General features: G+C 44.4%; 1 protein-coding gene across 1 annotated transcript in view; it reads right to left on the bottom strand.

Annotated features, from left to right (window-relative positions):
- Nucleotides 1-22,733, bottom strand: part of MKX (mohawk homeobox) — a 113,317-nt gene that overhangs the window by 25,796 nt on the left and 64,788 nt on the right. Inside the window, exon 6 of the mRNA XM_080386033.1 lies at nucleotides 1-22,733. This exon is cut by the window's left edge and continues 21,640 nt beyond it; it is cut by the window's right edge and continues 18,841 nt beyond it. The gene's annotated coding sequence lies outside the window, so the exon portion shown is untranslated.

Below are 22,733 nucleotides of genomic sequence, written 5' to 3'. Positions count from 1 at the left end.
ATGGGCTTGTTGGCACATACAAGGCAATGGCTGGCCTACCTTACTGCTTCACTGGGATCTGTGGTCTTGCACAATACATAAAGCAAAAGCAGTAAATATTGCTGCCTTGGGGGACACCAGTATGTTTACTGGTTAGGGGTGGGTGGCTCTGGCTACTAGAAGCTTCCTTTTGAGATAGACTTTCTCTGGACAGATTCACATTTTTGTCAGTGGTTACTGCTGGAATTTCATTAACTTGTCAGTAAGTGAAGAAAAAGTGGATCTGACTGAAACAGAATAGATTGCTTTTATTGAATTCTTCTTTAATTAAAGCTCTTACTGGTTTCATGCTGTTTTGATGTCATAGTTTAGATTTTTACGTTGAATGACAGGAGAAGGGAGAAAAAAGAGGAAAAGTTTATTTAATTCATGCTATAGAATGTAATGACAAGAGATTGTTTCCATACGTACTGTTTTTGTTGACCTTTTAACATTTGGAAATGTCAGGAAATACCATTACTGTAGGTCTATCCAGCTTTAATGCTACAATAACTTTATAGCTATTCACAAGGGAAATTATACGTTGCCTGAAACAGTGGAGGTGTATGCGAGCATACACACAGATCTCTTTTTCTCCCTCCCTGCCAAATAGATCTCTGTGGCTGCATGCAGTCTCTGTTAAAAATGCAACTTCTGTGTCCCTGTAATTTTGACTTTGCTTTCAAAGCTGCCAGGTTTACTGAGGCAGCAGAGAGATATGTTTCTGGGAAGTTTAAAGAAACTTAAAATCGTGCCGAATGCATTTTAACCTACTGTGATTAGACAACGGCCAAAATGACGTAAGTTTTTCCAAACACAGATGTTAACCTTTGTTTGTTTGGGGTTGTTTTGAGGGGGCCTGTTAAGATTCAGAAGGCAGCGCTCTGATCTGTACGTGTCATTTTGCCTTTAGAACTGAGGAGCAGGTTGCAGTCGTGACTTTGATACTGCAGTCCCCCGAACCCCGGAGGGTTTTGCCGGTGCGGTGCCCTGGGACAGCCCCGGGGGCAGCCGGCGGCGTCACCTTGGACAGCACCGGGAGAGCGCGGATTGATGGCGGTCCCGGTCCCCTCGCCCGCAGCCGGCGTCAAAGCAACACGGAGACCCAAGAGAAGGTGGTTAACAGCAAACACACCGCTTGCGGGGTTCTGGCCTCGAAGTCAAGCCTTCGGCGCTTTGGGAGGGGTGGGCATTTTGTCCTTTGGTCAGAAAGAAAGAACTCAATAGGGGATGGAATGAACCTCTCGCCTCAAAATCTCAGCTGAGGGCTTCACATACAGAACAGGGAAACTGAAACCAGCAGACACACATCTATGTATTTAAAAAATATTCTAAAGGATTAAAATTCATATTGAGAATGGGTGTAATTATTGCATGTTTTACAGAGCCCAACCACTTAAATGTTAGGGTATTACCTCTAAAGTTATAATTAACTTTACAGTCTGCCCAGAAATATCCTGGACCTTCTACTGGCTGGTGGAGGAACGTCTTCTGTCTTCAGGACAATCCCAGTCAAGTGTGGATTTGGTCGATTTTACTTATCATGCATACAATTAAAAGCAGTGATCCTCTAAAGCACCCAAACAGAAATGCTGTCCACCAAAATTGTAATCTAAACTAATGACAAGCTACTGTTGTTATCACTTCACAAGGATTTTTGAACCAAGTAATTTTGAAATACAGCAAATAAGTAGAAATTGCAGGTGTGATTTATCACTTTGCAGCAGTTTGAAAATGAGAACTGTGAAAACTGGCTACCCTAGAGTATCAACAAATCTCTTCTGTTGGCTGAGATCGAGCTCACAGCTGAAGTTTGTATGGTTGTTCCAAAGAATACATGAAAAAGATTTAGTTTTTGACACAATTTATTGAGATTTCTTTGTATATAGTCTTTTAACTATATATATTATATGAATGTGTTTTTATAAATGTGATCTCATTCACACAGACTAATCTGACTATGTTAAATTTTCCTTTGTAATTCATTTGCATGATATTGGTATTACTAAATGTTAGCTTCTAGGCGTACTGAACAACAGGCTAAATTTAAGTGTTTCACTCATAATTTGCTAAATGTTTTTTAAAACTATGGATAGTTTCAAAACGTTGAAGGGTAATGGATTATCCTGATAATGATGTAAACTGCTTTGTCTCTTATTCATTGCATCAGTTAGATAAAAATCTGAATTAGCTTTAAAAAGTGTCAAAATTAAAAAAAATACCTTTCTTGGTCTTAGGAACTTATATGTATGTTCACATGCATGTATATCTGTATAAATGTTTGCATGTGGGGATACACACACAAATGCACATATGGGATCCAGCTCTCTGACTGATCTCATCCGATAGAAGAAATTTCTTCTACTTGTGGAAATCCAGTTTTCACAGTCTGTTTTCCCCAAATTTTGCAAAGATGTAAACTATACCTGACAATTAGGACTGGCATAGTCATGCTGTCTCTAGGTTAGTAGCTTGCATGTACTTTATTACTTTGGCTACATAATGATTTATGATCTCTAATTAAAAACTCAGGCACTGTTATGTGTGTGAATAGTAATAGACATCCTTGATTTAGAGGTGTAATGTGCTTCCAAATTCTTACATGTAATTGCTGGCAGTATCTATTGTCTTCCTGACACCTTTCCCATCTACATATTAAAAAGAACTTTCCATTTTTTTTTAATCTGGTAGATTTCTGATGAGTACAATTGAGCATAAAAATGGTCTTTAATACATCTGATCATCAACCTAGTGATGACCTACTCTGAGATAAGATTTTGTACAGGTTTTTCTGGATTGTTTTGCATCTGTAAAGGACAGAAGATTTATTGGCCCAGGTTGTTGCTGCTAGGGCCTAAGGCAGAAACACTGCTTCAATGTGTTGGCCTGTTGAGAATCCCTATGTGCTAGGACTGGAGTGATTCCCAGGCTGGGCCACAGACAGGAGAAATCGCCTGCTGCAAGATGACCTAAAGGGAAAGTATATAAAATAATTGCTTGGTATAGATGTCTGGTATTACTTGTGAGAGAAGCTAAAAGTTGGGGTAACCCTCTGGAGCCCTCCAAACCAGACAGGCAAGATTTGCAGTTGTGTCTTTTATAACACAAGCCAGCTGAGATGAATGCTGGGCTACAGACGGGAAGGGAGAAAAAGATGACAACCCTACCTTCTCCTGCCTTCTGGGAGCCAGCTGATGAACCTTCCCTTCCACATGTGCTTGTGCTACCATGGAAATTGCCAGGAGTTGCACTAGATGTCTAATTACAAATTGGACACTGTTTCACTTGATCCAAATCAAAGGGCTCATTTTCCCTTTGCAATCAGCCAAATTGAGCACCTGCTTAGCCAAAAGTGTGTTTGGCATTGCCAGCCATTTGTACAGCCTTGTTACTCAATTTCTGTGTAACTATGCCCAATTAAGAGCTTTATAGTTGCATTGCTTAAATTGCATAGAAAAAATGTGTCTCAAACAGTAGATATATGGATGAAGTTATCTAAATAAGGTAGCAGTAGCCGTCAAAGGGTCACAAAGTACCTTTGAGGTACTGAGGACTTGGTTTTGCAAAAACGTCCTCCAGCTGGCTGTGGTGGCAGGTACTAGAAGTCCATAATCCAGTATGAGATATCAGTCATTAAACATGAGGATTGCTGTCTCCTCTCCTGCACGCCTTTGGCTAGTGGAAAAGATAAATACCACCTTTTCGGCAGGAGCTTTTGTCAAGAGCTGAATGGTCTTCAGGCACAAGTGGTAGGTGCTAAAAGGGAAAAATGTGCATGATTTGATGCATATAGATTAGCAATGAGCACAGTGTTGAAAATTCCTGGCCGTGGGTCAGTTTAGCATAACATTTGGACAACATTTCCCTGAACTGAGGTTTCTTAGTCTGGAAATCCAAACTGGTGATAACAATTAGTTGTTCCCTTTGCTTCTGCCCTTAATTAGGAATCTGTATGGAGAGGCAGGGGTGGGGAGTAAATGAAAAACAATCAATCATTTTCAAACCTGTCAGAAGGTGAAGGTCAACTTAAATTTAAGCTGTGGCTTATGTTTGATTTGTATTTGATTTGAGCAACCACACACCCCTCAGACTTTAATACATGCTGGCAATCAGATGTTCCAGGGCTGTATTTTTCCCATTACTTGCCAGACAGCGGCTGGGTGGCTCCCTGCAGAAGGCTGTAAGGAACAGAGGAAGGTGGGAGGTCATCAGTGACCACTAAAGGATCAAAGTGGGGAAGCTGGGTGGTTGCATACAGTCAATCTCCTATGGCAAATGATTTTATATCGCTCAAAGTCCAGCTCTGGTGCAGTCCATTTTTACTGTTTTTCTAAATACCCTGACTTGTTCAGAAACGCAGTAAAAGGCTTTCGTCTCAGCCCATTCAACTTAAAAAATGGAAAACAAAATCCTCTTAATCCCTCCTTGGATCAACCTGCACAATGAAGTAGCCAAACTGGTAGTCACAGTATTGCTATGGTGCTCAGCCTGCTGCGATTCCTACACCTCATCCCTCTTGGATCACCAGTGGGATCAGTCATTCTCTATTAGCTTGGAAAAGCTCAGAAAATAAGAACAATAAAAATGTTAAACGTGCTGTGGAATTTCATTCCACTTCTATAATGAGCTTAGCAAACCCTAAAGCAGAGAATACGTAATTTTAAACAGATTTTTAAATAACTTTTTTGTCAGGTCTCTTGGAAGAGGAGCAGAGCCGGCTGATGATACTTTTTCAGCAGTAGAAGCAGCAGCTTTTCTGGGCTTGATCCCCACAATGCTGACTGCCCCTGGCTTCTCCTGCTGTCACCTGGAATGGGGTGAGCTGCACCTTGTGGGGTCAGGACCTCTTGAGGGGGTGGTAAGGGAGCTGCTGGGTGCTCCTGCTCTCACCTATAGTGCAATGGTGGCAACGCTAGGACCCCTGGTAACTGGACGTGGAGGCAGCCAGCTGGGCCTTGCAAGGGAACTGGCTCCTTTTTACTGGAGAATGACTGCACAGCAGTAATTATAGATTCAATAATTCCTCCATTATCTTCAGCTTCATTTAATTCCCCCCTTAACAGATGTCTGCTACGGAGGAGAAGAAAAGAGAAGAGCTTTTCTGTTACAGGGATTTTTTGGGCACCTTAAGCAATGGCTATAAAGTAGAGGAGGTGGATTGCAACCCAACACGATCACATCTCTCTCCAGAGTCCTTCTCTTTGTTCTTAATCTCATTTGACTGGTAACTGCTCAACAGCAATAAGAAAAGCATTTGAAACATCCTATCGATCCAGCACAGATTTTTAACACAGGCCAGTCCAATTAGACTGTTGTGGGTGGCCAAAATAAGATCCCCATGCTCTTGATAAGTCACATGAATAAAGTACTGGATGGTCACGTTGTAGTGAGCAATTTGAAACTGAGAGCAGGAAAGTTTCTAGCCTCAGTTTCTGTCTAGAAAAGCAGACAACAGGGAAAGGATCTGCTGCTCTTGATTAAAAAAAAATAGAGCTGGAAATGAAACAGATTAAACCATTAGTTTATTTCACTTCTGCTTTGAGGAGAGCTATGCCATACTGCTCTGCACAAGGACACCAGATTAATCACCTTTTCTCTCCTTCACCTTTTATAGTGATGCTGCACAAATGGTATCAAGCTGACGGAGAAAATTATAAATACACTGTGTCTGCAATTTAGCAGCATTAATCACACAAATTTAGTAGTTTTAGATCGTAGTAGGTCATCCATTAGCTGAAAAGTTGACAGTTGTAGCATAGAAGCCCAAGTTCAGGCCTCATCTTCCCCTTTCAGGTCATCTATTTCTTCTCGGTAAAAACATCTGGTCATTTCAAAACTGTAATTTTCATACATTTTAGCTAACAGTGGAATGTTGAAAAGCTGTTCTGAAAAACATAGTTCTTTCCTGTGCCAAACCAGTTGGCCTAGAGTTAGTAAATGTTGTTATAAATCTTCCCTTTGCTTTTTCAACAGCTTTAAAACTACAGAATTAAATGCTTCATAAAGACTAGCCAGTGGACACAGGTTAGTATGCTGAAGAAGTTGAGCACGCAAGACCTCTCGAATGCTGCTCCAGTCACCCCACAGAGCTCTAGTCTGCAGAACTCCCAAGCTGCCTCCCAACCCCAAACCTTAGATGGAGGATCCTTTTGCTTTCTTTCCCTCCTCCCAAGCACAGCTTAATATAAGGCACTGAGTAGGGTCAGAAAGAAGATAAAAACCCCAGAAAGCCTGCCTTCAGTCACATATACGCACATTCTCCATTAATGTGTGTCTGTGGAGATGGTCTTTCTCACTGCTTGTCCTCCAAGTCTATCTTACCCCAGCCTTGTGTGTAGTCATAAATAGTAGGCTGATGGATTCCCCCTACAGTACAGCCCCCATTTATTTGCTAAAAAGAAGGGGGAAAAAAAAAAAAAGAGAGAAACAGCAACACAGCAGTTTGCCAGTCCCAAAGAATTAGCAATATGAAGTGAAAATTTTGGAAGTGATGAGATCATTTTCCTACTTTTCCAAGGTAAATTTCATCCAGAGGGAACTGAGGACATTAAAGTTGTGCTAGCTGGTGTGCTGGTTTGTCTAACCAAACAACCACCCAAGAGCCTGGGAATGGCAAACCCAACTTATTCTTCCTTTTCCAACAGATATGTGATGATATATGTCAAATACAAGGGCATGACACTGGAAGTGCTCTGCCCCCACTGATCCCACGGCACGTGGCTAGGGTGCACTGCGCACGGACCTGCTTTTGTTGGAAACCCTGTTCTGAGTTAGGTGTAGGGATGTAAAGTCCCACTTCCCCTCCACACAGAAGCCACCTGGCTGCTTCTCTGGAGTCTGGTGCAGGAGAGATACCATCCACTACACTGCGAAGGGTGCATGGGTCTGTGGGCAAATCAATCGTGCATTTTTAAAAAACATGTAGTGAAATACGATGACTCATTCAGTCAGGGGCAGGGTTCCTGGTTTGCTGAAAATTCAAAAACTATTGAAACTTTGGGTCTGAGCCAAAGCAATTTTTTTTAATTATCAATCCGGTTTTGTGGTCCTGATCAGGACAGCAGAATGGAATGTTCTCTGCTACTGAGTCCTGATGTGCAAAAACTGCTCATCCAGACCAGCAGTGCCAGGACAGAGCAAGAGAAAAATACTGACTGCATGGGGTGTCTTCTCAGAGCCATGACAAAATTTCTGGTCAGAGAGAGGCAGCTGTATTCCAGAAGAGCCCAGCAGGGCATAATACTTGTTTAACAGATGGAGGAGGAAAGTTCAAGTTGCTCCTCTGTGTGGCAAATCCCAAACAAGGGCCTGGCTGCCAGAAGTGCTGGGGTTTGCTCACTCTCATGTTCATCATCTGTCACTAGAGCTGTTCTGCTTTGTGTTAAGGAATAACCAACGCTGCCAGGGGACGCACTACGACTGGGAGCAGCTGCGGAGGAAGAGCTGCACACTGTGCATAGGGAACCTCTCCTTCTACACAGCAGAGGAGCAGATCCACTAGCTCTTTGGCGAGAGTGTTGACATCAAGAAGGTCATCATGGGGCTGGACAAAGTGAAGAAAACCGCCTGTACCTTCTGCTTCGTGGAGTATCCTTGTGCGGGGGCTCCATGGGGCAGGCGTAGCAGGCCCTGCCTGGGATGGTGGCTGGTTCTGCCCACAGGCCACTGCAGCAGTAGGCAGGAGCGGGCAGGGCATGGGTGAGCTGAAATGCAGGCTCTCAGTTATAGGAAAATTATCCAAGGACAAAATTATTCAGTTGCTACAGTGTCCATGGGAGTCCTGAAGGAGAAAGGGTGGTGCTAGGATAACAGTTGGACTCAAAGATCTTAATGCTTTTTTCTATCCAAAACAATTCTATGATTCTATGAAAGATTAAAATCCAGAAGCTAAGCTGCAAGCTGAGTGTCTCTCCATCAATCTGTTCACAACAGTCACTAGCCAGTAAGCAGGTCTTCTCTTGCTCAGTAAAGGAGGCAAAGACTTTAGAACCCTTCATTTGAGAAAAAAACAGGACTTAAACACATTTCTTCCCCGGAGTAGGTAAACAGCCTCAAAACTGGTGTTCTGGATCAAGGATCTTGCAGGCTCACTTTTTCTGATTCTACATAAAATGTGAAATAACCATCTTTTCATTCTGAGGAAGTAATTTTTAGATGTCCCCAAAGTTATAGATGCTGTAAACCTGAGCAGGTGTTCTTGCCGTCGCAGAAATTAGGAACCAGTCATACATTAAGTTAGGAAGAAGAACATGCAGAAAAATTGTCTCTAGCCCCTTCTGCCCATCCTGAATGTGATGCCTGGCAGCCTGGTACCTTAGCCACTGGCCTGGGATGCTCAGCACACAACAGTGAGGTCACGCGTGTGATCAGAGTACAGCATCAGCAACAAAGGTTACCTGTTTCCTAACCCTGATACCATGATTTGCTTTCAGCCAGATCCCCTCAGCTCATCCAAGGCCTTCTCCAACCTTAAAGCTACCCACCCTTGGAGGGACCAAGAAATACAGGTACAGAAAGAAAGGTGTGAATCTCGGCTGCTGGCTGGACAAGCTTCCAGGCTCATGTTTCAGTAGGACCCATGCAGAAAAGCACTTCTTATTTCCAAGTCCTTCAGCCAGTCATGATAAAATTGCAGACTAGCTCCTTACGAGCCAACGCCTCTTGTCATTTGCTGTCCAGGAATGTGGAAGCACATTCATTTTCTAATGGAAATGAATTGAGCAATGCCATTTGCCTGCCTCCAGTCCAGGACTCTCAACACACCGATAATGATATGGGAGAAGGACTTCTTACCCTTCATTTCTTCTCAGCCTAAGTCCATGAAGCCCTTATGCCTGTACAAACCAGTATAAAATGCTATTTTGCTGGCATGGTGGTGGTTTATATCAAAACTACACAGATAGATGGTGACTTTGCAGGCTGTAGGTTAGGTAGGAACCAGATTTTGATTACCTAAACCACACTTCCAGATCCTAGAAACAGACTACCACCTTGCAGATCTGACCATGTAGAAGAGGGACAGGTATCCTAAGCCATCTGTTACCCAGTCTCCCTCACAGCACGCTCCAGTCCACCCGCTCTGAAGGCTGGTGTTCAAGGCCGTAACAAGGTTATTTCAATACTGCAAAGAGGTCTGACTTTGGTTGTATCTTGCCACAAATTTAATACCCTTCTATCTGAACTAGTTACCCTGTTTTTTCTCACTGCTGGGCTTTCTGCCTGGGCATGTTCACCTAAAGCATGCTGACATTGTGGCTGATAGTTATTTTGTAAGAAAGTGTTCCCTGCCTCAACCATCTTGCCTCTACCTTTGCCAGCAGTAGCCACCAAGGCTCCCCTTCTTCTTCCACATGCTGGTTCTCTCTTATAATAAAAGTTTCTATGTGCTTTGTAACCAGAGGACCTGTGCTGAATTTTAGAAGCTGTATTTGGGAAGCGTGAACTTCACCCCCTCCATCTTCTCCAGTGGCTGTAACCGGTGGCCCATTTATAGCTTTGTCTGTGCTGTAAGTGCCGTGTGCTGTGTGAGCCCCTTCTGCGCTGGGAGTGGGGATTCCTGGCCAGCGTTCAGGGCTGGCAATCACACAGGCTGTGACTGCGAGAGCCAAGGAGCAAAAATTCAGAAAGCTACTTAACAAAGAGATTGCATATGTGCTGCTCGACCTGAGGAATGAACAATTACTTTCCTGACTGGTCTGAAAGGGGACTGCTTTATTTCAGTATCAGAAAAGAGGTTCTGGCTTTCTCCCCAGTTGTGGGCAGAGCAATCCTTCATTAGTGACGCTGCGTGGAGACTTGTATCAGCCCTAGAGTAAGTTCAGCTCCTTCAGCTTCTTGAGCATGTCCTGGTTCTTTGTCATTTTCTCCTAACACTCTCCATGAGGACGAAATGGCTCTCACTGTCAGTGAGGCAGAGCAGGGGAAGATGAGAGCCCTTGCTCACATCCCAGCGCTCTCAACCAAGATGATCCACGGAGGGTGGTCTCATGCATTGCAAGGGAGGGGCTGTCACTTTCTCCAACTTTTTCAGCCATGGCTCTTCGGTTTGGCCCTCCATACAGTGCAAAACAGAAAGCTATCCCTACCCACATGGTCAGAAGGCACAAAACAACACCTATGAAACTCAAGGCAAGGAAGTGAAATTCCTCCTTTTCATTACATTTAAATCTGCCACTTCAGGATGTGCTGCTGCCTTTCCTTTTCCAGCTTTCTCTGCTGCTAAGGGCAGCATCGCACACAGACCAGGACAGCTGAACCAAAGGAGCTTCAATCCCCAGCCAGACCTTAACATGAGCTATGGGTCCCCTCTCTGTTGAGTACATCCTTCACTCTGAACCCCTTGCAGCAGAGAACATCTCTTCTATAGCTAACGCTTTAGGTGAACATGGGGTGTTGTTTATGGCCAAAGCTTCAAGAGCTACTACCGAAGTACCTGTCAATGTGAAGGGACCCATGGTGACTGCCAAAAAAGTTGGAGGAATATTCTCTCTGCAAGGGGTATCAGGAGGAATAGAGACAGTACCGAAAGGACTGGAGGCTGAAGGGGAAGAGACAGATGAAGTCTTGCATTCAGAAAGTGCTGGAACGAACTCAGATTGCTTACACGGCATTCTGTGCAAACTGATTACAAAGGTCCAAAGTTTAAATTATGGTGGTGTCAGCAACCATTAAGGTTTGCTGCACTTCAAGTATTTTAGGCTTGTCAAAATTCACCTCCTGCTCCAATACTCTTGAAAGAATTTCAGAAACAAAAATGAAAGTTAGATAACTTTTTCTTTTGGTTTTATCCCCTTGCTCCCCTCAAAAGGGGAAAAAAATTATCAAAGTATCCTGGAAAGAGTTTCAGTTTCATAATTATGCTTTCACTGATAAAGTGACATTTCCTGTAGTAATTAGGACAGGCTGTGCTATCTAGAGACTTTACCTCTACGCTTTCTATGGGGATTTGACCTTTTTTCCTTACTATTATTCCTTAGCAGTCCCTAAATGCAGTCAGACACTTTAGAGAGTGACTGCATAGAAAAAAATAAAAACCCCAGACACCTAGGTAACTCTCTCAGCAGTTGTACCATAGCCCATACAGTTTCATGCAGAAGAAAGATAAGACTATACAAGCATTTAGGAACAAGTAGTGTTTGCACAGTGATAAAAAAGGTACACAATGCCCTCCCATCCCCCTCCAAACATAATGAAATTGTTAATTACCTGTGGTGAATGGAATTAAGACAAAACTGGAACTTTGATGTTGTTTTCTTCAGGCAGGATCACTTACCAGAGGATTTAATTGACATTTGAGCCTTACTGGGGGCGCATGAAGGGCTCACCCTGCAGCACAGTGCTTTTATTAGACCAACATAGTGGGGTCACTGTTGTTGAAGTCTTAATTTTATCCCACTCCAAACTGCTTGGGGCAGGAAACTTCAGGTCTAGTCTCACAGCAGTTTCCAAAAGGCAGAACTCGGTTTGCCATCTGGGGCTACTCCCGAACTATACAGCAGCACAGTCAGACTCAGAGCCCCTTCACACAGGGAACACAGAGATGCTTTCCAATAGCGGTTTTCAGGCAGCTGTCCTCTCCTCTCTGACGAATGCAATGCTGTGTTTCAGTTGACTTGCCCTCCTTTTGTAGAGCTCAAAAACAAACCTTCATCTTAACTTGGGTTTCCCCAGGTAACAAACAAGACTCAGAAAATAAACATTTGTAATTATCCTCGGCCGCCACTGGATGTCAGTGATTGCTGGACTTCAACAGTGGTTTCAGTAAAAAACCGTAAAGGCCAACATTTTCAGACCTGCCTGAGCCACAGGCAGGACCAGAACCAGGCAGTGCAAGTGCAACCAGATGGTGGGGCAGCCAAGCTGAGGACCAGATGTGCTGATCTGTACAGCCTTTGTAATGGCTGTGTACTTGCCTTTGCACCCATACATGCTTGTATGCACTTGTTTGTAAAAAAAAACATATTTTAAGACAGAGAAGAGATCTGTGAAAAAGAGGTGGCCTTTTGACTTATAGACACATTAGAGTTTAATGGTGTCCATTTGATTTGCTCAGCTTCAGGCTTACAAGGGCATTTCAGAAGTTGTAATCTGAAAACATAGCATTGGCACATAGACACAAGGAACCCATCAAGAAAGAAAAGACTGTTTGTTCATGCCCAGTGGCTCTCCAGAGCAGAGTGAAGGAGGGCAGGAGGCACGACAGAGCAATACAAAATCTTGGACAGGCACTCCCTGATTCTTGCAGGCATAGACAGCACAGGTACATGGTAGCCTGTGTGTGCTCATCGCAATCAATGTTGATGACTCCAGACTAAGCAGATCTGTTCCTACATAGTAGTTGGTCACAGAAGCAATACTCTCCACTGCACTGTGCTTTAAGAGCATGCTGGATGCTTCCCCTACAGATTGCTAAGTCTATAATTGGGGAAAAAGATGTAAATGAAAACACTTGAAGACTGATCTGTTAACACTCTATAGCAGCCTTCAAGAGTGGGGAAAAAAACCTGTAAAAGCAAGTTGGATGACAGGAGGGAGGGAAGGAAGGTTATCATGCTAAATTTGTTCTGCTTCCATAGTTAAAATGTGAGGAATGTACACAAGTGCATGAATGATAAAGTAAATAACGACATTACACTGCAGAAGGCAGTTGCAGTGAGCAGATTCCTGGTGGTGTGGGATGCTCAGAAGAGGCTGTCAGATATGCCCAGGCATGAGAAACCTCACAGGGCTCTGTAGCTGGCATATCCTGTGACATTTGTTGTCCTGCAGGGAAGGAGCAGGCTGCTGGCACTGATTGGGACACTTTCCTGGAAGGAGGACACATGGGCTTCCCACCCTTCCCTCGCAAGGAACTGCCAGGGACAAGACGTGACCTTTCTTCTCCCAGAGTTGCTCCCTGTCTTGTGCCCCCATTCTCTCCTCCCTTTCTCCATATTTCCTTCCCAGACCCCCATCCCTACCTTCCTCTCACAAGAGTTGCTCCATTTCAGCAAAAGAGCAATCCTCCCAGCAGAGTGACACAGCACTGCTAGATAGCCCTGAATGCTCACAGGAGACTGTGTCTAAACCCCTCCAGCCAGTGACGGCATTGAAGTGAGGTCCTCTAGTCCCCAGCAAAATGCTCAAACCACTGGGTTAGGTAGCAGCATCAGGGGTCATATCACTGGACACATTTTAAGGAAAGGACTTTCTATGGTTTTCTACTAAAGCACAATCTAGGTTGTGGATATGCTCTGAGAGCAAACTGAATCCTCTGGGAACTTAGGAAGAGAAAAGCCTCAAGCCCTGTGTCCTAAGTAGTTTTGGGTAGGACTGCTGGCCTAAGATGGTTCCAAACATAAGTTCCCTGGGGTATCAAAAAAATAAGTGGGGGCTGAAGAGGGGACTTAGACACTATAAGGGTCATCTCTTAATAAGGGACTGTTTTCAAGATAAACTTTTCTAGACTTAGCTATTTAAACCTTTTTTGGCTTTAGATTTGAAAAACATAAGGTAATAAAGAATCCACCACAGCTCTAGATAACTGTTCCAAAGGAAAAATACCCAAACACTTAAATGGAAGTGTATTTTAGTACCTTAAATACACCTTCAGCAAATATTAAATGGATTTTATGGCAGCTGGATAGAAGAGGAAGAAAATGGTTTCATGGTAGCAGCAGTAGAAGATGCTGATGATACCAGACTGCTGTAAGCCTGCCTTTATAGTTAATGACATTTGGGTAGACCTGTGAGATAAATGAATAAATCTACAAGGATCTAGTCACAGTATTTCCCTATCCTTCAGAGAAGCTGAAGAGTGTGCACACCATTGACCATGACTATGACTAGTAGGGCACTACAGCAGGTACCAGAGGCCACCTGCCTCTAAGAAGATGAAGAAGGGATCCTACCATGAGTGCCAAGTATGGCGAAGTAGCCCACAACCTATACCAGCTGCCTCCAGGGATTTCAACGCAACCAGGTACCAAAGATTCAACCAAAGTTGTTCCTGTGCTACAAAGAAACACACGCTTGCGGCAGCTGTGAGGTATGCTACATCCAGGACGGCAGGCAAAGAAGAAGATGAGGCAGGAAGAGTGGCTGAAGGAACTTCAGCTTTTTGCAGCTCCCTTCTGAGCAGCTGCTTTACCCTTAAGTGGTGGCTTTGTACCATACCACAGGTACCAGCCACATCCTGCAGCGCAGCGGAACGGTCATGGGGAAGCTGAGTCTGCTCCCCTCTGTCCTCCCACCGGTACAGCGTATCTATGACTTTGGCTGCAGCATGCGCAATGCCTGTGGGAGAGGTGGCACGGTGGGATCCTGCTGCCAAGCTCAAGGAGCACAGTACCAGAGCACTGCTCTCGAGGGAAGGAGGTCCCAGGACAGCCCTTGTGCTCATGCGCTACCTACAGAGAACATGTACTTTCTGTTAATTGTAGCTCATGCTGAAAAGTCACCTAAAAGCCCATTACAGAGGAAACCACTGGGGGTACCTGATGTGGAGTAAATACACCTTTCATAACGTACTAGGAAAACAGGAACAGAGGGTAAAAGTCCTTTGCTCAAAGCCTGTTACTGAAAAGAAAGGCTTCTTTCACTCTATTGTTAATGTAAGTACTGAGACAGTCCTGCCTTTCTAAAGTCTGATTTTCCCAGCCCATAGGGGCCCACAACAGGTCAGTACCAGGCTTCACCCACCCTCCCTTGACACCATGTCTTTGATGCTGTCATTGGTAAGTGCTTTCATTAAATAAGAAACTGTTTGGATTATTTGCCACAATCATGTGCTCAAAATTGCTTGTTTTACAACTAAAAATGATCCCTTGTCCTAGCTGTCATCATCTTGCTTGTGAATCAGATTTAGCCTGACTGTCATGGGATGTGAATGAATGTTGGGCTTGACTTCAGTGCCAACTCCGCAGAACTCTGTAGCCATGAGAAAACAATTCTGCACTGATGGCCAGCCCTCCCCCACACCAGGTACTGCAAACACAGCAAAATCAGTGGGGACACGTAGATTTCCAGCCTGCCATGCACAGGGTATGACTGCTTTGCCTTGAAAAGATAGCTGTAACAAATGAAGCAGTTTTCCTTCATGAGCGTACGCTTTCCGCTTTAATTTTTTGTAAGCAGTCTTTTATATTTTCACATATATCCAGAGGCACATTTTAGAAGTCCCTTGGAAAAAGGACACACATACTTTATTTCAGATTCAGTAATTTTATGTCACGCTACACAGAAACTTCAGTACTTTATAGCAACTGTATTTCTCTGGATGCATTTACCATCGCTATTAGTAGGTTAGGGAGAGAAGAGTGAAGAAAGCTGGCAGGTGTAAGACTAAGAGGAACATATTTCAGAAGGTCTTTTTCAGACTACCAAGCAAAGATGTCATATAAACCCTAATCTTCAGGCTAAAAAAGTCAGCATGAAAAAATTTCTCTCCCTTCTCCTCCAACCTCCCCCAAATAGCCCATCATGGTAATTATTGCCTTTGACCTTATGGCTGGAGAGCTCTGACAAAGGACAGCAGATTAATTTTAGATCTATCTACTCTGTCCTATCCAACAGCTCATAAAAAGTAAAGTTTCCTTGGAGGGCTTTTGTGCTCCCCGGCTCTCGGGCAGTTTTAGGAGGCAATATAACAAAAAGGGCTAGGAGCACCTGTACTATTTCAGCAGCGATCAAGCTAGGGTTTTGGATAACTTGTTTGACTTACTACAAGAAACATGCCCTCAACCAAGCCAGAGCCCCTAGGTTTAGCCTGATTCTCCACATAGACTGGTCTCATAAGCACACAGCCACTCGGCATCTTCCAGCCCGGGTGGCAGTGCGAGCTCCCTGCTGCAGCCTGACCCTTTATAGCAGTGCCAGACAACCTGGAGCAGGTGGGCTTGCAGCATTCACACAGCGGCTGATTTATTACCCTCTGGGCACACATGCATGACTTCCATTGCTAATAATAGATGCTTCTCGCACAAGGAGGGAAAATAGACTCCCAAACTGCTGCTGACATTTGCTGGCCTCCTGATCACTGTATCCCATGTGCCTCTGTTGTTCTCCATCATACCCTGCTTAAGCACTTTGCAGTCATTATGGGCTTGATTCTCCACTGCTTCTCACCTTGTGCAGTCATTTGCACCTATGTAAAGTGAGTGCAAAGTGAGTTTACATCTACTTTGCACAGGTGTAAATGATTACACATCCATGGAAGCTAAGACTCTATATTGAAGCTGCTCTGGCCAGAAATTGCATCTCTGTTGAAGCATAAAGAATCCGTAGAGGGCAGGTGATACAATTACTCGGTAGGGGAGAATAATGAATATGCCATGGAGAGAGAGTCCTTTTGTTTCGGTTCGAGCTTGCCACATCTTACAGCACACAACTGTAGTTCTCATGGTAATGGTAATATGTAACTTTGTATTTGATTTTTTTTAAAGCAACTCTGACATTTGGTGTTTTGTTACAGGGGAAGGGAGTGAAGCTGGAAATAAAATATGGCTAAAAGAGTTTATTGAAAGAATTTCAATGGCTTGAAAGAATTTCTAGACAACACGGTTACTGCTAGGACACAGATGCGTGTCACCTCATTTTGAAAAAGGACAGGTTCCTGCCTTGCCTCTGTTAGTGCTACAGAAAACAGGGTCTGACAGTTCTTTTTGATGGAAAAAAAGTGACTGCTAGTTCTATCAGCAACCGGTTAATTTTATAATGTAGATTAATTGGTTTGAGGGAATCTGACATTGAGTTTATAGGTGAAGGGGTCTTTTAAAGACAGTGTTATAAATAAGTCTGCTGAATACATACATGGGAAGTTCATGTATGTTAATGATACTCGCAGAAGGTTTAAGAAAAAAATAAGAGTATTACCTTTTTGACCTGCATGGTCACAACTCATAGTCCTGTAGGTAGGTTCTGTTAGGGAGAGAAATTGCTCACTAAATAATATGGTTTTGAGGCTAGCCTCTTTATTCAGAGTGATCACCAGAAGTTTTTTCTCCTCAACACAGGAGGAATTGAACAGCAAGTGGTCAGCATTCTGCTCACAGATCCTTCTCGTTTTTGCAGGACACTTGGCCAAAGAATTTCTTTCTTTTTGAGCTTTCACCAAGCTTGTTGGGTCAAGATTCTCTTCTGTTACTTTCTGTCCCTAATTCAGACATCCAAGTTTCACAAAATAAGACCAAGAGAGACTTGTCTTTCCATATACCCATGTGTAGCAATGCCCATGTTTCATATGGAGGCTGTTGAGTTTCACAAAAGGACTTATCTCCTTCCAGCTGAAAGGCAGCAGCTACATTTAATCCTGTCATGGTTTAACCCTGGCCAGCAACTAAGCACCACACAGCCGCCCGCTTACTCCCCTCTGGTGCGATGAGGGAGAGAAACCAAAAAGTGAGACAACTCATGGGTCGAGATGAAGACAGTTTAATAGGTAAGCAAAAGCTGAGAGTGCAAGCAAAACAAGGAATTCACTCACCGTTTCCCATGGGCAGGCAGGTGTTCAGCCTTCTCCAAGGAACCTGGGCTCCAGAGCATGTACTGGTTACTGGGGAAGACAAACACCATCACTCCGAATGTCCCCCTCTTCCCCCTTCTTCCCCCAGCTTTACATGCTGAGCATGATGCCATGTGGTACGGAATGTCCCTCCGGTCAGCTGGGGTCAGCTGTCCCGGCTGTGCCCCCTCCCAGCCCCGTGTGCCCCCCCAGCCCCACTCGCTGGTGGGGGGCGAGAGGCAGAAAAGCCCTTGGGGCTGCGCAAGCCCTGCTCGGCAGGAACGAGAACAGCCCCGCGTTATCAGCGCTGCTCTCAGCACGGATCCAAAGCACAGCCCCGTACCAGCTACTGTGGAGAAAATGAACTCTCCTGACCCAAACCAGCAGAAATCCATAAAAGCACCTTTGCTACATTCTCACCAATGTCGTGAGACTACAATGATGGTTGTCTAAAGAGTATGTTCTAGAAAAAAAAGAAAAAATCATATCTATTGTAACCATAATTTAAGTATCATTGTTAAGTAATAAATTATTACCTAATTGTGCAATACTCTTCCATAAGAGTATTTTCATTTTGCTAATCCAGTGATTAGTGCTAATCCAGCAGTAGTGAAGATATATAAATAAAATTTTACCCTGAGTTGTGCTTCAGCAATACAATAAATCATCTCAGAGACATGAAACTTTTGCTGCAATCAGAATGCTTTCAGATCCTTGATGTTGCTGTAGCAATACTGTCTCAGAACTACAAGTTCAGTGTCTGTTGGCATCCTTTTCCTAAATGAGATGCATTTTAAAATCCAGAAAAGCAAACTGTGAATGGTCATTAAATCCTTCGTAATGCCACAAATGTTAAATTGTGTTCTGGTGACCATTGCAACGGGTTTATGCCACAATCTCACCCAAGCCAGTGTTGTGCGGCATCTACAAACTTAGAAGTAAACCTCCTGTTAGGAAATTAACTCCTCCCTGATCCTGCACACCCAGGAGGAGCTGCTGTTTCTGGACAGCTCCACTGTCAGTGTCAGCAGAAATTCCTCCTTCACTCTCATCTGCTCAAAGCAAGGTGCTTTTTTATTAGGAAATACTCTTTCTTTGGAGTTTTATCGCAGCCTGGCATACTTAAGCTTGTCTCAGACCATCTGTGAACCCACCAGGTAGGGGGAATGGCTTTTGATGTGTGCATCGGAACTGCCCCACCAAGGGGCCAGAGACTGCTCCCTCAGAGCCTGTCACTGCTGCCAGGGTGAGCTGGGACATCCATAAGACAGATGCACCACTGTCATGTGGAGATGCTTAAAAGCAACTTGACTGTGCCTCTGCAGGGCTGTGCTTGAGATGTAACCCCTTGTCCTGTGGCAGGGGTAAGCAGCTGTATTCAGTGGCCACTGAGGGCTTCATTCTGTCACCGTGAAGCAGATTTCTCTACTGAGGTCCACAACTTTTTGTCAGATCCAGAGTGGGAAAACTAAGCTGCAATGGTCCTTACAGCCTTGAACAGGATGTGGCACTGTCCTTGCTCTGAATGACCAGTGAAGCCCAAGGTGATGCAAGAGCTCAGTCTTGCCTTTCTGAAATTCCTAGCTGCCCAGAATATCTCCTGTACTTGGTTTCAATTAAGCAGTGAAGTGGCTGCTCCATGGCCATCTTCCCGTATTTTGGTCCTGTGCTGCTTTGGCAATGAGAGGGAGGACAACTCCAGGAACCTGAGCAGCAAAGGTTTGTAAGCCATCCTCAGCACCAAATACCAAGCTCCCGAATTTATCTCCACTGTTCTTTCCCTACTAGTTTTCTTCTGTATATTTACTACATCTTTTTAGTTTGTCGTGCTTTCTGGCCCTCATACTCTTTTTCCCCTCATTATTTGCTCCTTGTCAGAAATGCCTAGCAGACAAGGGGGAACAGATTCCTGCTTCCAATATACTAATACTTGAACAGCTAAAATCCCTTTAAGATCCTAGGTCTCAAAACAGGTTTCAGCCTCTGGGAAGTGATTTCTTTGGCTGGAAATCTCCCATGGCATGTCACTTTATGATGGTGCTGTTCCCCGTTCTCTGCAAACCAGTTGTCTACAAATCATTTTGCTCACCTGCGCCACATATTTGTAAAGAATTTTCACAAGCAGGGTCTGTAAGACATGGTTTCCTGGCACTTACTTAGCTGTTAGGCATAATGAAATCCAAACTGTTTATTAGCTCATCCACTATCTCCCCTATCCAGAAATCTAGCTCAAATTCCAGATGTCCAATTTGCAAACCCAACTTTCCCAACTGTTGGACGAATGCACATTTCCCTGTCACTGTCTCCATTTGAGACCAATTAGTTGGTTAACTTTTGGACAGTCTGCTCCTTACTGTTTTTAGCATGTCTGCTCTATTAATGGTTATCCTTGAGGCAGTGTCCACTTTTTCCATGCATTTCACAGATACCAGCAGATGATTTGTAGCCAGTCTCCTCCTTCTGTTGTTCAGCTGCGAGGATCTAAACAAAAATCTGGGGCCTCATTTGTGTACCTCTGGGCTTCACTAACATGATGTCCTTGCAACTCTCAGGCTGGGAAAGAGGCTTTTTACTAGGCTCTTGTGATGTTTTGTTCTGGCCCAGCCTCCTATTATAGCAAGTTGACGTTTTATAGCAAACTTTTTCACTGTACCAGCACTTAACTGCTTTCTTTAGTTTTTGCATTATTGCCAACTTGTCTTGTTTTACAAATCAAATCCATCACTTTTTCTAATTGTTCAAAAATGCCACAGACCAGACTAGAGTCACCTTTTCCATTGGATATATCTGTGCCTATGTGGCTCATGGCAATTAATGTCCATCTTTCTCTCTAGCAGCTGCTTCCTTTCCTGGTTGGCTGCTGCAGAGAAAAACTCAAATGGTAGGGCAAATTCCCCAAGCCACTGGGGTATCTGATTTCCTTTCACTGATCTGGCCCTGCAAGTTGAAGTCCAGCTAAACGTGTATAAATTGTTCCACTGCCCATTTATCCTGGGAGTCCTTGTTTGCACCAGATTATGCCAAGAACAGGTCTTGCCTGGTCATCAGCCAGGCCAGAGGATTCAGCTTTCCCCTTGCTGTTAATTCCCTGATCTGGCTCTTTCTGCCTGATGGCCGCCTGTGCGCCACATCTCAACAGCTCCTGCAAACTTGGAGCGCTCGGTTGTCTGCCGTGGGCTGCTCTGTAGCACAGACAGAGCTGGCGTGTGGAGGCTGGCTGCTGGAAACCGCTCCTATTCCTCTTCCTAGCCACTCGCTTGGGTGAGATGCTGAGCAGAGCCAAGAAGCCTGTCAGGGAGTTTTTCCTCAAAGAAATCAATTTTTGCATTTTTTGAACTGGACAATCTCTCCTCTCCCTGACTGGCCCCTGAGGGTTACGAATGGAGTAGAAAATAGTTTTACTGAGGTCATTTGGCTAACCCACTTGTGCAGCCAGGTGGCTGAGGGAAGGCTGCTCTGACCTCTGCCCCTTTCATTGCTTTCTCAACACAGCTTCTGAGATCTGTCATTCCTTGCTGCTGCTCACATCTGTTAGCAGGTTTCAGGTTGTTGAGACACCTTTGAATCTCCCTGGCTCCGTGGAAATCCTCCTTGTTCAGAGCAGACAGATCTCTGCTTCCAGCTACGGGGCTTCCCGGTCTGGCTAGACACTGCACAGCTGTTGCTCCAAAGGCCATTTTGTCTCCACCTACAAGTCATCTCTCCACCATTATCAAGAGACTCCTGGATGCTTCTTCCTTCCTTATTTGATGCTTTCTGCTTTAATGATGCCTCGCACTGCTGGCTGTAGGTCAAGGGAGACCTTTGTGCTGGAGAGGATTGAAGGAGCTCAGATGTGCTGAGAGTTGTCCCAGCCCTTTCCCAGCACCACGCTGGCAATGCGGGTAACACTGGGTCAAGAGGAGCTGTGAGTGGAGAGGGAGAGCGGGAGGCAGGAGCGCTGCAGAGGGGAAGATGGAGGAGGGATGGATGTAGAGCAAAGACTTTGGCTACCTGCAGGCTCTGCAGGATGCAGCTGCAGATCATATGTAGCTGGCGAGCCCCTTGCTTCCCACTTGGCTTTCAGATTTGCTTCCACCGTGGTTGATTTTGGTGACATCTCCATTACCCTCTCTCTCTTGACCTTCTGCACATACAGCTCCTCAGGTTCTTCTCCTGATGCCTGGCTCTTGGTCCTGACATAGACACTAATATTTCAGGTTGCTCTCCAAAATTCAGAATGCTGTGGGCTGTGTAGATTAGGACATGAAGGTGATGATAGAGTCAGGCTTCCTTAGTATGGTTGTCTGTCTACAAGGAATGTGCAATGTGCAGCGTCCCCAGACACAGGAGGAATTAGGAGCTGGTTTTCCATTACAATTGTCTTTTAATCAGCTTAGCCAAAATCTCTCTTTTCCCCTGCTCTGCCTTTGTTTTCGGAACCATAATCTTAATGTTTGTTTAGGCCTTGTCCTTGGCTTCTCTGATCTGCTCTGCTTTTTTTCCATAAACACACAAAACCAATAACCGGTAAGACATGAGACCTGTAAATAGAGGTAATTTCTTTATATTATTTATACAGGTATGCATGACTCTGCGTGGAGGCCACTTTGTTCCAGTTCCACAAAACATCTTGAAAGGTTTAGTTTCTTGTATTTAACCCAAAGGGACAGTGGCTCTTACAGCCCTCCCTGACTTGTCCTGAGGACAACCGCAGTGCTTGCCTGGGTGTGCAGTTGGCATCTTACTTTAAAGAAAAGGCAGGGTTGTGGTTTTGTAGGTTATTATCAGCCATTGAGACTCAGAGTCATTAATTTGCTTTAGCCCTAACTAAAAGGGCACAAGATTACTATAAAAGAGGTATCTTCACGGTGGCCTTAGTCTAGTCCGGTTAGATTGATGTCCACAGACAAACCACTGCCCCAGCTGAGAGCTGTCTTGGGACCATTAACGAAAGTCACAGTAATGTGAAATTTTGGGGGAAGGAGTATCCTCCTCTACCTGTCTGAGACGGATTAGCACATTGCCATCAGAAAGGCAGCTCAGCAGCTTCTTATACCTACTGGGGACAGAAAATGGAGTCTTCAGCCTCAAAAACAGCCTATCAAGGTACTTCTGCCAATGCTAAATTCAATCATTAGGAAAAAAGTACTCACTGGGGACCTGTTCAAGTGTGTGATGCAAAGCAGCATGGGTGGGGAAGAGAGGTAGGGAACCAGAGAGTGGCTGGACCAAAGCTCTGACTTTGTAATTCAAA

Source organism: Falco punctatus (genome assembly GCF_963210335.1).
Source record: "Falco punctatus genome assembly, chromosome: 4".
Taxonomy (NCBI): Eukaryota; Metazoa; Chordata; class Aves; order Falconiformes; family Falconidae; genus Falco; species Falco punctatus.
The sequence above is the reverse complement of the archived record's forward strand: the minus strand, read 5'-3'. Positions and strand labels throughout refer to the sequence as shown.